Here is a 16,880-nt window from a genome sequence, read left to right on the forward strand (position 1 = left end):
TAGCTTTCAGTAGCTCCAGTTCCTGGGGTCAGCAGAGATGATATGTTGTTAAAATGTGTTAACAATCAGCTTAATCTTTTCTAGTCAAATATGTACAAAACCCACTTTTCTTTCAATGTTTTAAACTCATTCTTTTGTCTTAAAGATCAGTCTTATATTGCTATAAGGGGACACTTAGCAGGATATTGTGAAGTACTGTCAATGAGAGGAAAAAAAACCCCAACAAACACTTAAATTTAGTTGCCAGCATTCAGACATCATTGTAAGATCCTTAAGCATTTTATGTCCTTAAGCAGGCCTCTGAAAACATGTCTATTGTTGCTTAATATTCAGGCCAGGCCTTGCAGTGCAGGTGAAGCCCTGAAGAATTCACTTTCCACGCAGAATGATTTCTGGGACTTCCAAGTGAAATCCTTTACAGTGTCAAGCACAGTGAGCCAGGTCATACAAAAATCTGTAACACATGAGCTAGATGTAATGTACTTTTTTACAGAATTTTTTGTTGAACTGCTTTTGAATTTTTTATGTTAAGAAGTTGCATTTTTCTGCAATTTTACAACTGACATGAATAAATTTTTGAAACTGATTCATTATCTCATTCTTTCCCATAATATTAATGAGCAAGTTTTCCTCATTTCAGGTTTTACCTCCTATTTCACCCTCAGTCCTACAAGTAAGTTTGTAGGCACCAGACTTTCTGGACACATGATATATGGCTGTGAAGAGAAAGAGACTACATATATATCTACATAAATGTTGTAAGAGACTACATATATATCTACATAAATGTTGTAAGGATCACAAATATTGAAAACATAAAATGCAGATGACAAATCAATGGCAACCTTGAATTACTTGCATGTTGTACTACATTGGAAATGTTGACTGTCATAAACTTCTGTTGCTCTGATTTAGAATATTTATTTCTGTTAAAGTCTTTCTGTGTGTACTATGGAATCAAACCCACCCCTATCCTTAGCAACATTTAAACAGGCTTAGCTGGGTGTTCAGGTTCACACCTCAGTGAGGAATAGCATGAAACGTGGGAAGTTTCCATCTTTCCATCTTTGCTACAGCTGACATGACAGTAAGGCAGGTTGCTATGAGGACAGACAGTGGTACATCTGCTTCCCTCTTTGTGGCAACAAACCACACTCCCTGCATAGTTCCATCTTTCCTGTGTTGCTCACATAGTGCAAATGGATGCTAGTAAGTGTACAACTACCTCATAAAGAATTAACCCTTTGGAGAGGAAATCAACACTCCCCTAAGGGGTAAATTTTGGGAATAGTAGTGCACTGCTATAATCAGCCACTAATGGTCTATTCCAAAATGACCACTTAGCACAACTTGGTAAGTATGGTTGTCCAGAGGAGGGGGCAAAATACCTTTTAAAAATGTCTCCTAAGAATATATTGGAGAGCCCTGGCACAGGAAGAAATTTAACCTCAAAGCTTTGAAAAGAAAAAAAGTGAAACCTTTAATCTTGATCATTTGCTACAGCCTGAGCTCACATCTCAGAGCAGAAACATTGGCCTCTGATATCTTCAGAGCCTGGGATGGCTGTGTGCCAAGCAAGACCTCTGGAGTCCAAGCATAAGGATGGCTCTAAGTAACACTGGCTACCAACAGCCCAGAGGGCAGGAGTGCAAGAGTGAAGAATGAAATGGGGCAAGAGGTAGCTCTTAGCTCTGCCATCCATCCTATTTTGGCATCCAAGAGAGGCGATGATTGTGCGAATGCCATCTCTAAGTTGTCTTTCAAAATAGTTTAATCCTCTTGTTTCCTGATGCACCCGTTTTAAGGTCACTTTGGTCCTCTGGGGCACTGTAAAGCTGCTGCAGCTCCACAGGGGAAAATCTTGGCTATTCCTCTTAGAGTAAAGCTTGACTTTCTGAGATGTTGAGAGAAGGAACATGATCTCAGTAACACTCTGAAAGTGCAGTATACACAAATAATCCTTGTGCCTGAAATTCTCTCCTGGCCTGGATGCTAAGGCAATTTTTAATGATGATTTGGCTCTGTGTGTTTCCATTAAATGCTTACAATCTTATTTTCCAGCCCCTGCAATAATACCTATGTACACACAAATAATAAAGTCCCGTGTACAAATATGCAGAGCCACATGCCAGTTCTTCAGCTTTCCAGCCCTCTGAAGGACTCCAACAGAGTGGCATTTGAGAGGGGGCAGGAGGGGAGCTAAGGTGCACAGAAGAGCATATTGCACTGCTTTGTCAGGTCAGATCTTTACTCTGGCACTGACAAGAGAGCTATAGACTGACAGAAAATGTTGATTATCTGGATGGCAAGAAGGCAACGATGAAAGGATCAAGACCTGTTAAAGCAGGATACAGCTGTCCCCAGAGACCTTGATCCCAGCCAATGGGCTTGGCAAAGAACAGTTCACATGTTATAGCTGGGTTTCGCTGTGGACAACTGCCTAAATCCCAGCTTAAAGTAGTTAAATGCTCCATTCCCTCTCACGATGATATCTCATTCTGATGAGTCTAGGATAGAGTGCTGCAAAAATAAATAAGAATTATGTTTTATCTGTTTTTGTGAAATATGTATTTATTCTATTTTCATTATGAAATGAAATCTATGGGGGAATGGATAGACAACACCTTTTTCCTTCCTTAAGGTTTGAAAAAGATATTAGGACATGGTGGAAGGAGAAAAAGGCATGCTGGAATGAAGAGTAGAGGAAAACTGCAAAATGTAGATCTTTCATCCTAAAATTAATATGTTTGATGAAAATAAGAGGAGTAGCAAGAGATCATGCAGCATTTCAGTAAATAAATTACATTCACTGACTTCTTTAGTATTATCCTTAAGTAGAAATGAGTACTAACAAATAATAATAAGATAATGCTACAAGACTTTTATCTACTAAGAAAAATAAACTGATAGAATGTTTCCTACGCAGGAAAATACAACCTTGAAAAATAAATGTTTTTCTCTTGGGGATATGCATGACCCGGAAAAAGAGGATCAGGAAGCGGAAGCATCCACACCACCAGAATAGATCATCATGGGGATAAAGCTACCTGGAAGAGTCCAAAAGGCAGCTGACTCTCTGCCACTCAGTCACTTATTGGTGCAAAGTCTTCATGACCAGAAAGCCCTTTGACATTAACAATTCTACTGGGCAAGTGACAGTGACATCAAGTGGATACATTAGTGAATTAAACAGAGTTACTCTGGTGCAGGAGATACTGTATTTTAATAATGATTACTCTGAAAAGTGCTCATAGCATAAGACAGATTGAGAAGTCACCTGTCCTTTGAGAGACTTTCTGTGTTCTTGTGTACAGCATCCCCTCCCTGCCTCTTCATATGTAGCAGTAACTCTCATGTTATTTTTTTGAACAGGTGAATGGGCACATTTTCCAAAGAGGCTGAGAAAAAAGTAAAAAAATTAGAAGCTTCATCCTTCTAGATATGAATAGCAACAGTTCATGAATGCAGAATTAGTTTGGGAAAACTCAGATGCATAAAATAGGCTGCCCCAAGCTATTTTAACTTCTTCACAACAACGCTGAAGTAGCTACTTAGTTATCCAGTAATACCAAGCAACTGCTGACGACTTTATTATCCACAGAGTATGCATGCATGCACTCCAAATGAGTCCACTGCAAATGTACTTGCATCATTGAATTTAAAGTAAGGCACCAAGCATTTAAAAAATACATTGGAACTCTTCACTGAAAAGACTTTTAAAATTCTCTATGTGTGGGTAAAATACCCTATGTGGGTAAAAATATTCAAATGCAAAGCATTCTGCATAGATTTATTCTAAGAAAAAACCCACAAAATTTTCATTATGAAAGTGGTAGCAGAGTCTCTTTTATCCTCATGTGCCAACACTCCTGTTTCAACCGTGCGCTTCCAAGTAACCCATAGTCCAATTTCAGTTTAGGTGCCTGCCACTCACCAGAATTTTCTTTATTAGAGACGTTTGTACTACTTACTCAGCACTGCTGGAGTAGTGCCTTGCAAGCAGAATCAGCCATGATGGTCAGGTCTACAGTGGACTTTGTTGAATACCCATGGTTCCTTTTTGGAATTAAAAAGAGGCTTGCATTTTGCCTTGACTTTTCATTGCTATAAACCCTCTCACTATGAGGAAAACCAGGTGTTTTAAACCTAGATTAGCTAGTAACACTATTTTTGATGACATGGCCCCAATAAAAGCTAGTCAAGATGTCAGTAGAACTTATTTTTGGAGCGTCTACCTGTTGTTCTGTGCACAAGGGTGCACTAGGGTGGTTCCCAACTTCACTCTCTTTTTGGATGAAAGAGCACTAAAAAGGAGATGAGAGGATCAAATAAGTCAGGCTCTTATGTCTTGTTTTATTTAGTGTCATGATGGCTTTTCCCCTCAGCTTTCATCCTTGGTGGTAGCATTCCCTCAGACTGTGCTGCTGTAAAAGAACAAATATTTTTCTCTGCCCATCTCTATACAATGTACATCCCCTCAGTCTACTCAGAGGCCGGGGTTGGTCATGGCAGGTGCCCAGTCTTTGCTGAAGTAAAGTCATAGTGCTGAAAATTGTTAGTAGAGCAAACACAGTTATACCACATTTCTGCTTCAGCTTCCAATACCAATCATCTTCTGCTTTACAATAAACACTGAGAGGAAATTCGGCATATTTAAAAAAACCCACTTCTATAACTTACTGCAAGTGTAAGTTTGCTGTAGTTGCATAAGTGAAAGTGGGAGTTGATTTCCTTCATCACTTCTGAATGAACTTCAAAGCAGCTTACTATAGCTCTTGTCTTATTGCTGACCAGTACCTTGTAAAGGAATTGCTTTTGAAAGGGCATGGAGAAAGAATGCAAATAATGCTGTAAAATAAATAAATCTAACATTACTTGCCTTCTGAGTACTTTTTTGAAAAGAAAAAAAAAAAAAAAAAGGAAACTATCTATTGAGGCCATTTGGACGTAAGATTGTGATGGCAAAACTATTCCACTATGTGGCCAGACCCTGTGACTATTGCATTTCAATGCTGATGGTGGTGGGGCATAAAGATTTACTACAATCATTCTGAAGCTAACATGTCCAAATAGAATGATCTCAGTATTGTTTTCCCAATAAATTTACAGGAAAAAGCAAATTGAAAATCCAAACAGAACATTGAAGATGGTTTAGATTTGAGAGGAGCACTCTACCTTAGCACTGTGCATAAGCTCAGAGTCTTTCCTATTATTATAGCACCAACTTGTTCATGGAACTATAGGATATGATGCACACCATTGGAGTGCAGTATCCTCATTTGTGAGATAGTGTAAATCTTCCATATTTGAGATGGTTCATCATTTGAGCTTATGTAGCTTTACTATTCCTGCAGCTCCTGGACAGAATACCATGCATAATCTCAAAATTCTCCTCAGATGTCAAATGTTTAATAATTTCTATTACCTGCTCTAATGATCTGTTTATATATAGGGTTAAAAATCATTATTAGGGTACTTATATATAGGCTTAAAGTTGACTGATGGGTCACATACCTTTTCAGAATATCCAATACATCCGCATTTACATTTTTTAAGGATAAAATATGTGAAGATAAAGTATCTCTCATTCCTGCCTTAAAGTCTTAACTCTGGCCCCAGACCTGAGAGCAGTCCAGCTAATGGGAATGTGTATATGTGCTGCAGCCACGGCACATGTCTGACATACCATCCCCTTGGCAACCCCTTGTCTCATTTATCTTCCTGAATGCTCAGCTAACCTTCTCTGTGTTATAGGCAGCTGCTCTGATTGGCACAGATGTTAATTAAACTAGTTAGTAACAGTGCACACACTGAAAAGGCAGCCCTTGGAGCTAAGAGAGATCCTAGTCCCCACCACCACCCCACAGCTGCACTCAGTTCTGTGCACTGCACAAGGAGTGAAGTGAAAGAACCCGTATTCCTGAGACTTGTGACACTCTACAACATATACGTTGTAGAGATGGGAGACACAGGGACAGAGCAAGTGTCAGCTGCTGGCAACAGGTACCAAGCAGAGAGTACTGGAAAGCAGAAGACACTGATGAAACTTTGGTAATCTGGTGGTCACTAATTCTGAACTAAGTTCAGTTTGTTTTCTCTGGCCATGGTTATTATCTTTTTCCTCATTTGTGCACTGCGTTCTGTGCTGTTCTGTTTTGTCAAGCTGGCTGAGAATTTTTCAAACTGAAATATGGCATGATGATAGAGACAGAATTAAAGCCACAAGAAATAGGTTAATAGATGCTTCAACTCTATTTGTTTTTTATAAGTTTTGCAACTGATGTTCTGGGAGAATTTAAAGTATTTCTCTCGTAGAAATTTTCAGAGTGATTTTCCTTTTTGTTAAAGAAAATTAGAACTATAAGGTAGACCATAATTGTGAGCTAGTTGAAACAGGAGGAAGATTCCTCTGAAAATCCCATTGCCATTCTACTATAATAGCCACTCAGAGAATACTGCAAAGGGCAGGATGAACTCCCAGAACAGTGCTGGTGTGTCAACCCAGTTGTATACTTTCAAAAAGCCATATGCTTACATCAGTAAGTCCCCACCTAATGCTCTGATCCATACTAGAGCAGCATTCTTAATGCACTTATCCAAATGTCTCTGCCTGCTGGGCCACCTTCCATCCAGTCATGTTGCAGATACCACCTGAACCTTGAATTTTGAAAATTCTGGCTGCCACAGAAAGTAACTTATTGAATAAGAGTGATCAAAACCAGATATATTAGTTTGGGACCGGACCCATCACTGAATTTTGAACATTCATGGCAAAGAGAGAGAAAAAATAATTCTTGGGTGTCATAATATCTTTGAGGATGCCATGAGAATTCCTTCCTCAAATGGTTCAGAGCACCATTATTACTTCAGATCTGAATAAGCACAAAGGTTTTTCAGAAATTATAAAATACGTGGACTGCACATTTCAACACAAATGATTTGATATGAGAGATAGAAAATATTTGATATAATTTTGACTAGCTGCTTTAGTTTCACTACATTGCAGATAAGGTTTCAAGTGAGATCAGAAACCATCCTATTGTAGATGTTTGAACAGATACTCCAAGTTTGAGAGTGCCCGGACCAGACCCTTCTGCAATCAAAGCTGTAGAGTGCTTTGTGAGCAATGAGAAAAGATTTTCTGCAATGATAGGTAAGAAATTCCCTGCTGGTGACCCTGCAGCCACATTCAGCCTTCCTTCACATCAGTCCTCTCACATAGTTCTGCGGGGTACAACACCTCCAAAAGTGCTCTTTTTCCCATGTTGTGCAACCTGAATATTTAAGGCTGTTAAAGGTCTCCAAGGATGTTACTGGGCTCAAGTCATTACCCCTCTCTCCAGCCAACATGCTGCTTAAGAACTTTATGCTCTGTTTGCCTTAATCCCCCTGGCTGGTGCAGTTAGACGTGGTGTGCTTCCCTCTTCCTTCTCCTACCAGTTGTAATTTCAAAAATTATCAGAATATGACTCAGTTTCATTATAACTGTCTACTGTTTGCTGCACACAGAGGTAGGAAACTCCTTGAAGCTCCCTGTCTTTTTGAATCATAGGAATCATACGGTGAGTCTCACACATCCTGTGCCAAGCTCATCTGAACTGCACTTCTGTAGAGAAACACTAGTGCCATTACAGTTTTTCAAATAAAATCTTGGGCTTTGTGTGCCATTTGGAGAGCCTGATATTGAAATGCAAACATTATATAAGTAGACATGAATATTAGAGTCTTCTATGTCAAAAAATCTATTAATAAAAAACCCTTCTATCCACCAGGAGCACTGCTTTGCCAATACATTTCTGATCAATAACCATACTCCTACATGATTACTCTGTCTAGTGCTGTCAGCATACACTTTCTGTAGCTAGTAAAACTGTTCAGTTTAACTTCATGGTTTCAAACAGAAACAGACCATCTCATGATCTGCAAACACAACACAGGAAAAAAAATTAGGAAGACACTATTTGGGGGTGAAGCAAACACAGTTTGCACAATTAGTGCATATCAGAACTTCACAACTAATAAAGTTTCAGGTCCACTTGTGAAGTACTTAAATCACTCCTAATTAGTTGCCAGAAAAATCTGAATTTCTTGTATTAGGTATAATGTATATACAAATATATATTATTTTACTTTTCTGAGTGTGTTCCAAAAACAGACCATCAGCACTAAGAGACATTCCTTAATAGCTCTGTTGTATGACAGCACTGGGTTGAAATACTTGCATGCCATATAGTTCATAGTACCTTCTTCTTTTCCAGGCAGCAGCTAAAAATTTTACTACAGTATTAAGAAGTTTTAATCATTGTTAAAAGACACCCTAATGACCATAATAAAGGACAGTATTTCATTCATGTCAGCAACTAGCAGTTGACTTATGCAGTATTACTTTCTAATCTTTTGGTTTGCTGTGTTCTTGCCAACAACCTGGTCAAATGGAAGGTATCCATGTCCATGCAGGGAGGCTGAAACTAGATGATCTTTAAGCTCCCTTCCAACAAAAGCCATTCTATGAATCTATGATGATTCTTACATAAGTTTGCTTTAATTCTCAGAGCAAAACCTTCTGATGCATCTTGTTGTGACTTGATAGGTTTTTCCAAGTCACCAGCAGAAGGTCCAAAATCTGATTGACAGATAAAGAAGACAGTCCAGGGTTAGAGGCCCAATCCATCTGATCATCACCCACTTTTGTAACAAAGCATCACTTTGTTACCAACTGATGCTCTTTCATTAATGTCTGTAGAAATGTCTATGATGATCTATCAAAACATTTTGGAAGACTGCAAGGAGAAAGGTAGAAAGTCTTTGAAAAACTGCAAGAAGATAGAATCAAGTAAGCTATTTTTCCCTGAATACACCCACACCATACAATGAGATATGACTGGGGTTCTGTATATTTACATTTCTGATTTACTTTATGACCTTGGGCAAGTCACTCATCCTTTTTGTGCCTTTGTTTCTGCATCTACATTACAGAAATAATAATTACATTTTTCTGCTTCACATGTTTCTTCTGAGGCTTATTTAGTGTTATCAATACACTATGCTTCACCAAATAGTGCAATTATTATGACAAATATGGCAATCTAGAGTGACCATTGAGAATAAAAAATTCAGAACCAGTTCTTACATTAGTTATTTCTGCCCTCACAATCCCAACCATCTATCTGATAGAAAAAGCTGTTAAAGAATTGTATTGTCAGTGAAAGGCAGTAGTATCAAAGCTCCAGGGTTTCTCTGGCCTCTAAATGCTATTGCAAGAACATAAAGGTGAAACTGATGCATGGCTGAAGCAACCCTCATTAACTGTGCAAGTGGGAATTAGCAGTTAGGGACAAAGCATTCCCTGCCTCCTGTGGCCGGGCTGGTTGTTGCAGAGCAGAGCCCGTGTAAAATTACACTGCCCTCTCATGTTACTCCTTGCAGACTGCTGAAATCCCGTTAGTTTTGATGACTTCATAGCTTCCCCTGCTGAAATCACATCTGGAGCCATGTCTTGTGCATGGAAATTGAAAGGTGGAAAGGACTTAAGCATGAAGATTTCCTACACCGATGCCCAGTGGTTTCTTGCATCTTATTAGGGGTCCTCCCATGTCCTTGCAGAGACAAAGAGGCCGCAAATTAACGGGAGTGATTAGGTAGTCACATGCAAGCTGCTGGACTCAATCTGGGGGATCAGAGAGGATGACAATCCAACAGGTCAGAACGGAGCCTTAATGAGTCTTTCTGGCCCCAAACCCTGTGACTATTCAATTAGGCACGAGACCTTGCCGTGTGCCAAAAGGCCTTTAGCCCCAGCCTCCAGTGCCACGGCTCGGCACTGCTCCATGCAGCACTTCGTGCATAGCCACAGCCCTTGCCTCAGAAGTCCCTGGGCCTTGGTTAAATGCTGGGCAGCTGGGCAGCTCTGGATCTCAGCCCTGTAATGAGGGCAAGCAAGCAACAGCTTAAATGCTGTAATGTTCCACCAAAGGGTGAGACGTCTGTGTTGTAAAAAAATCGGCTATTTTTTTTTTTTTAATATCCATTTTCTCTTTAGCCCACCTCACTACTCTCCTTTAAAATGATCCCTTTTTAAGTGATTAACTTTCCATACAGAGCTGCTAACACCAGGATGGTGCAAAATAAATATCAGAAAAGAGCAAGCAAAAGAGAATGTGTCACATACTGACTACAGGGAAACAGTGCAAAACATCTAATCACGGCAGTGCCAGGAAACTTGAACCTGTCCAAAAGGATCCAGTGCTCTCAATGTTTAATTGCTGTTGATGGCTGCTGGTCAGTCATGCATGACAATGTGTGTGTCACGCTGCTTCCTGCCTATGTTCATTCCTGTCAGCCTTCACTCCAGGTGATGAGTACTGCTCCTCTGACCAGGGGAGAGAGTGAGAGAGAAAAAAAAAAATGGGAAAAAAAGAGCCCTCACAGACACAAGGCAACATGTACGCAAATAACCTGAGCCACAGGAACAGAGCACCAAAAATGGACAGCAAAAAGCCAGCTTCTAGCAACCTCTCTACCTCTCTTCATTTATGCTAGGAAAAAAAAAAAAAAAGCATAGCATCTGTGACCAACAGTATTCCAACTGGCAAGACACAACTCTCCTGTTTGCTTGGATATATGTCTGAGCACATGGTTGGGGCTGCATGGAGCAATTTGAATTACAATTGGGTAGAGATGAAGATTATCATTTTTGGTGAACTGGAGCTTTAAAAACCTCCTCCTTGAGCTAATAAGAAAGAGATAGTGGGAAAGGTAGGAGAGATGACTTAAAAGGTCTAGAAATTGTATAACAGCTTTCTACCGTTTTCTTAAAGTGACTGTTTAATGGTTTATGTATCTGGGCTGAGATTCAGCAAAGCACTTAAACGTGCATTTAACTTTAAGTATGTGAATGATCTCATCCTTATTCAGCAAAAGCCTTACATAAATGCTTAATTTTAAGCCTATGCTTAGCTGCTTTGCTATAGCGAGGCCTCTTCACACTCTTCTGCATCCTTTTATGTCTGTAATATAATTAGGAGTGCTTCTCTTTTACCTCCCCCATCGCTGCCTTCTTTTCAAAACCAAGATTGTTATTCCACCATTGTTAACTTCATTCTGCTTTGGGCAAAACTAATGCCTGAGAGTCAATAGATTTCCTAAACATCCGGGACATATCTGCTTATTCATGCTCCACTTCAGATCCATCTGTGGTCAAAGTCCAAGGGGAGTCCTGCCTCTGGCTTCAGTGGTTGGGCTCTTGGTCCATACTGCACTCTGAATCTGTTGCAGTGATACCTAAACTGTGTAAGAATGGGAAAGCCAAGGCAGCGGGAAGAATTGTCTGCAACAAAAACACCAGTAACAAGGCTTTAGCTGTGTCAAAATTGACCTGACTTTAACTGCAGCCAGGAAGGATATTTTGAGGAAGGAAATAAGCATAATTTCTGGACCACCATATTTTAAGGAATTAGAACATAGAATATGATGTTAATGTCGATGATGTAATGGTTTTATGGCCATTTTGTTATCCTGTCTGTGTACTGCCTTTGTTCATCTCTCCAATAAGTTGGAAATGAAAGTAGAATACAAAACAGGGAAAAGAGGTGGTTTCACACAATATTTCTGGCTCATTTGAAGATGCTCCTCTTCCAGTTAGCACACTTTCCCCTTTTTATATTCAGCCACATCCCAGTGAGAGTCAGGAAGGCAATTCAATTTCATTCATGTTAAAGAGACTCATGATGAGACTCATTTTCATGAGACTTTCATTCATGATGAGACTCATGTTTAAGTGATAACAAAGATACACATTGAGAAATGCTGTTTGGGGACTCAGTCTACTTTACCTTTCCAGAATCAGCTTTTGCTAGCTTTAATATTTGGAACTCTTGCATCACTTAGTAGAGTCTGGGTTTTTAAATTATGACTGCTACTGCTAACACTACTGAAGAGATAATATATACTAAGAGAGTAATAGGTGCAGAAGGAAGAATAACTCTTCTCAATTTACCTTATTTAACATATGTGCTCATTCCTTTTTACCAAAGATTGATAAGCTGTAGCAAAATATAAAGAAGTCCTGAGGTACATTCGAGTGTCACATTATCCACATCCAGGACTGCTATGGAAGGAAAATAAAAACATAAATAAGTACTTTTGCAAGAACAGAACTAATGAAGCTCTGTTTCCTGCTGCTTTGTGTCTCATAATTAATTGTGAACTACTGTTGAAGCTTTTCCCATGGGTGGGGCACATATGGTCCATCTCTTGCACTCTGAGAAATATATAGATACATGTACTGTGTAGATTCTTCATGGTTAATAATGCATGAACTCACTCTGCAATCTTTATGTTAGGCATGGTCCTTATTTGGGGTCTTTTTTCACCATCCTTCTCCATCCATCTATCCATCCATCCTTCATTCCAAGGAAAGCAGAGGATGTTTTTTTTTTTCTTTAAAGATTTTCTGTTCTGTCAAATTTGTCTGAAACCATCAAAGAGATTAAAACCTGATTAGGTTAATATACATACATGGATATACACAAAAATGCAAACTGTGTGATTGGATAAACCTCACATGTTTATGAAAGGCATCTCCAAACTGTATACGATGCCTGTGGGCGTTTCTCTTCCTAACATTTAAAAACAAGAGAAAATATTATTGGATATGTTGGCCTTTTTATGCATCTACTCTTACAAAAAAGAAGTTACCAAAACTCATGAAAACTACAATATAGATAACCCAAATGTGCTCACAAAAGGCTGACAACCTCACTGCCAGTGTGGAAATGTATCGTGGAAATTCAGTTTTGAACACTGAATTCTGAAGAAAAGCTCAGATGACAGCAGCTGGCACTGAAGAACTTAATCATATATGTGTCTTTTGTTTTTATCTTCCATAGGAATATGAAATATTTAAAGCATTATAAAGCATTCTTCCTACTTGTGGTGATTTTTAGAGAACGAGGACTGGATTATAATAGCACTGGAAACTTAGAACGAGTTCTGAAGTTCATAGTATATATCGACTGTGTGTAGAGAAGGATGCAGCAAATCACTTGGAACTTGGCCCCAAATAAGGTAACTAAAAAAGCTCATGCAAAATTAATAAGATGCCTTTCTTTTAATTTTAAGTGCAACCAAAGCCCAAATGCTGGAATAAATACATTCAGTATACAGACAGAATTTTCATAAATCAGCCATGCTTATCCATATGCTTTGTACTTCGTAACTATTAGCCATACACTCTATTGAACATAATGTTTCCTAAGATCCCTGGTGGCTTCAGTATTAATCAGGATTCTGTGATTCTACTGTCAAGTTTAAATTACAGATCTGACCATAAACTCATTAGAAAATGTACTGCTCTATTCCGTGCTTTGCCTTTCTTGATTTCATATTTTTACAGAAAATTTGCTGTTTGCTGTAGCAAGAGACTGTTACCTGTGATGTGGAAAAGTGCCAAATTTATTTTAGGAAGTGATGGAAAACATCAAGAAAATACCTTCACCTAATTCATAGCTTCAAACATCAGCTATATGTTTATAACAATTATATCCTACAAATATTTATTTAATTATATTTTATGTAAAGGATGAAAGCTTAATTCTGTTAAATACCAGGGGGCAAGTATAATCTGTCCAGAGGAAAGCAGAGTACAGCCAGACAAAATGATAGCTCTCTCACACTGCTCTGTCACTGCAGCTAAGCACTGACATGAAAGCCTTAGGGGTGTGGTAAAAAGGACTGCCCTCCAGTGAGCCGAAAGGAAACTTCAGCATCCTTGCTCATTCGTTTTTTGAATAAAAAGTGACAGATGTGTCAAAGGTGCGATAGTTTCATGAATAAGTAATAAGTCCTGACAAGCTGGACCTTATCATTCCCTTCAGCCGAAGGTGAGGAAGGAGCCTAGGGTAATAGTGGGGGCAACCGAAAAGCCCTGGATGGGACTTGCGGGATGGTTCGCCTCGTTCGTTTGTGCTCCTGCTGGTACAAAATGGCTCTGACAACAAATCTGATCAAATTCATCCCTGGTGTAATTTCAGAGAGGTCAGTGGTGTTACACCAGGGAAAGCATCGGTCCATTGTATTTATTTAGGGAAAACCACAGAGGTTTTGGAATAGGAGCAGCACACTGAGCCATTAGCTTTCTTCCCCTGAGCAGAGTGGTATGGATACTTTAGAAGAAAAGCAGTGGCTATCAGAATAATGTATAAGTACTTTGTCAAAACCTGTGTTTCAGCGTGGCTCGCAGAGGCAGAGAGGTCCAATTAGTACACTCAGCCACAGTCACCCTTAGATGTCTTGCCCAACACTGCTGAATCCACCTGAAATCTCTTTCCAAACAAAACCAAACCAGGATTTTTCTCTTTGCAAAGGGATATGAGGGTCATATTATGGGAGATTTGCATTTAAGTGGAAGAAAGAAAAAGAGAAAAGCTTGTAAAAAATCTATGTGTGATGTGAAAGGTTTGCCTTTCTGCAGGGATAGCAAAGCTTAAATTTAAAATACACTTGGAAAGATCACCACTGCAATGAGAAACGTGCATAAGGTAGAACACATTCCACACAGAAGGGAGGATATCCAAATGGGATATTTTTATATTTGTACCAATAAATACTTACGCCCTCAGTATATGATTTTCATAAAAAGATGTCATCAGAAGGAAATAAAACAATATAGAAATTAAACCATCTCTCAAACTTGAAAAAGTGTTTGGGAAATCATAATGCTATTTAGCAGATTCGTTTATTTTAGGTTTTTCTCCTCAGATATGCAATTAATCAGGAAAATCTAATGTAACATTACAGATAATGGGAAAAGGAAAAAAGAAGATCAGGTGAACATATTGTTGTTATACTTGCAACCTATGTAAGCCATATAGACAAAGGGTGAGAGAAAGGGATATGATGCAAGCCATGTGCCATGCAATGGCAGGCCAATGGCATTGACTTTGCAGGTCATGTACTGAAGGAAGACACACATCCTCAGGGACAGGAAAGCTGGGATATGTGGAAAACAAAAAAGGCAGAAGCATGAGGGAGGACTGCAGGAATGGCACTGCAGTGAAGGACATCTGCAACAGAAGTCAGGAGAAGGTCAGAGGCAAGAGCCAGACATCACAGGGGAAAACAGAGCCCATTTTCCTGAGTGTAGGGCAGCTGGAAATGGGGCCTAGCAATAGAGCGGGAGTACAGAAGACATGTGAGAGGATACAGAGATCTGAAATACCCCTCAGAGAGTCCATGCAAGCACTGATGCACAGGTTTGGGCTGAGAGTAATAGTCTGTTCCACATTTCCCACACTTGTTCTGACTATTGGACCTCTCTTTATTTTTAAAATCGATTCAGTGCTGTCTTCCCTAGTTTTCTTCTCCTAGGGCCTGAAATGTGATGCCTGCTATGAACATTGTCTTCTTTTGACATTTTCACTCCCTGATAGTGCTGCAAGCTAGGCTTGAATTTTAAAGAGGGGCATGGATGCACACACTCAAGCACTCCCACTTCGAGACTGTCATTTTCATCGAACATCTGGGAGTCTGCCAGTGTTGCCGCCAAATGCTACTGCCTTGTCCAGGCAGAATTTTGCTTCCTCTACAGGGTAAGCAAGACGAGCCCAAGAGCAGATTTACAGCTGGCAGCACTGAAGTCTTGCTCTGCAGCTCAGAACTCCTTATTTATGATTTTAGCCCTCAGAGGAGTTTGGTTAGAGAATGGATTGGATGTGGACATACAAAGCCGCCTTGCAGCCTGAAGAATCCTTCCTTTTCATTTTATTTCTAACTTATTTACTACCCAGCCCTTCATAACTCATACCCAGCCAAACACAGATGGCTGTAATTCCCTCAGACTCATCAGTATCAGTCCTGGTAGTGAGACCTTGCAACATGAAGTGCCAGAAGATTTCATCTTTCCAGGCCAAGGGAAGAAGAGATAGAGGATCAGACTTGAAGGCATCTAGGTACCTAAATCCCCATCTCCTCTCTAAAGTACTCCCTGACTTGAAGGAAATCCCATGTACTTCAGCCAGGACACATGAAACACAATAAATATTCTCATCTTAGTTCAGGTCATAAAAATGACTCCTCTGTCCAGTTACCCTGCCTTATTGCTCCCACCAAATGGATGAAATGAGGGTGGGTGGTAAAGGGAAGGTATTAAAGCTCTGATGTAAAGGAATGATATATAATGTGTGCGAAGAAGAGGGAGAAATTGACTTTATTCAGTGCAAAAGAGGGTTCTATTCAGTTCTAGATAGTGAGTGGAAGCAGAGAGGAAGAGGAGCAGGAAATGAAGAGAATGAAAGTGAGATAAAACCAAGCCACCTGCAGAGGCAGTGAAAAACTATAAACAAAACAAAAAAAACAAACAAAGCCTTTCATGAACTTCCCACAACATCAGGGTCACCATCTGGGAATCCCAATTCAAAACCAAATCACATCTTTACCTCCCTAGCCTAAACAACAGAAAATGTACAGCCTGACTAATACATGCAGCATAGTGGTGTGTAAATGCATATCAGAAATACCTGATTTCTAAAGGATTTTCCCCAGAAGGAGCAAAGCTTGCACACCAGAACACAGGGAGGCATTTAATAGCACAGCACAGCACATAAGAGGGAACTGACTGTTTTGTTCCTATTAGGACAGCTGGAAGTTACAGTAAATGGGCTATTGAGAACAATGGTTGGAGCCAATGGAAAGGAAACTTTCAAATGTTTCAATTTAAAGGTCTCTCAGCTATAGAAAACAATTGCCATGGGGCTTTGTTTTAGGTCATGGCACTAGGGAGAGAGCATTTAGAAAGCATGACAGTCCATTTAGCAAGCATACCTCAGCCATAGGCACAGATTCCTTCAACAAATGCTCTGTTCTGTGTGCATGTAAACTTCATC

The sequence above is a fragment of the Heliangelus exortis genome, chromosome 3 (assembly GCF_036169615.1).
Source record: "Heliangelus exortis chromosome 3, bHelExo1.hap1, whole genome shotgun sequence".
In the NCBI taxonomy this organism is placed as follows: Eukaryota; Metazoa; Chordata; class Aves; order Apodiformes; family Trochilidae; genus Heliangelus; species Heliangelus exortis.